The following is a 1141-nucleotide window of genomic DNA, read 5'->3' on the forward strand; positions in this document are numbered from 1 at the left end:
ATCAACAAAGCCATGTATAATTGTTTGAAAATAATCTCTTAGGTTTTCCTTTTGAATGACCCTTATCAGTAACGTATGATCAAAACGACTACCATTATGAGCAATAACAATACACTTTTTTTCTAATTTATGTAAAAAATCACGTAAACCAGCAAGTGCTTCAGGTAACAAAATTGTTCCTACTTCAATGCCATTATAATGAAGTTTTGGTCCTCTGTTACTTGATTTTGTTGCTAGAGATCTGTGTCGATGTTTTAAGTCGGTGTAACATGTACACAAAATTGTGCTTCTCCAGTTTTGGCAGCAATTTGAATTATATCACAAGAATCTATATCTAAGTTTGTGGATTCTAAGTCGTAATATACAACAATGTTATCACCAATTACTGTAATTGTAAAAATTTCGAAATTTTTGCTTTGAACATTGAAAGATCCGACTCGTAGCTCGGACCTTGGACATCTGTAGTTCTGACTCGACAACTTTGTCTAATATTGTGATTCAGACTATTTTTACGTTTGTACTCTTTTGTTGATCTTAGTTCTCCTCCCTCAGTCTTTTTTTATTTGCCAGATCTGAAAACTTGCAGGTATTTTTTTCAGGTGAATGTTGCAAAATATTTTTCACTTGCACTACTGATTCATATTTAAAATTGAAATGCATAATTCCGGTACTGACACGTATATCACCCTGTTTACTACAACAATAGTTTTTATTTATCGGAAAATGATTCACTATGACGCAGTTCAAGCATTCGTCGCGTTGGCTCATAGCTCTTATGCAAAATTTATGAGCATTGGCTGCAAAAAATTTCGAAAAGAGTTTTTATATCAGTGTACAATTCTTGGCTTTTAAAATTGACAGCATGGAACTTCTTAAAATTTACCTTGGAAATTCGAGAACTAGCACACCACATACTGCAAGTAATATGTAAACCAAATAAATGATCTGGGAGGGAAAGTAATGTTGATTTTAAATTCGCCGTTTTTTTATTGTTTTGATGAATAGAAAAATTAAAAAGTTTCTTTATGTGTGTGATTACATTTTTTTTCTTGAATTTACTGTGTTTCTTTCATAACTCATACAATTTCTTGATGAAATTTTTTTTCAGATGATTCCGGTCTGCAAATAAAAATATTTTTTT

Source organism: Copidosoma floridanum, unplaced genomic scaffold (genome assembly GCF_036245765.1).
Source record: "Copidosoma floridanum isolate Cflo_tuat_1 unplaced genomic scaffold, Cflo_Japanese_pri ptg000020l, whole genome shotgun sequence".
Classification (NCBI taxonomy): Eukaryota; Metazoa; Arthropoda; class Insecta; order Hymenoptera; family Encyrtidae; genus Copidosoma; species Copidosoma floridanum.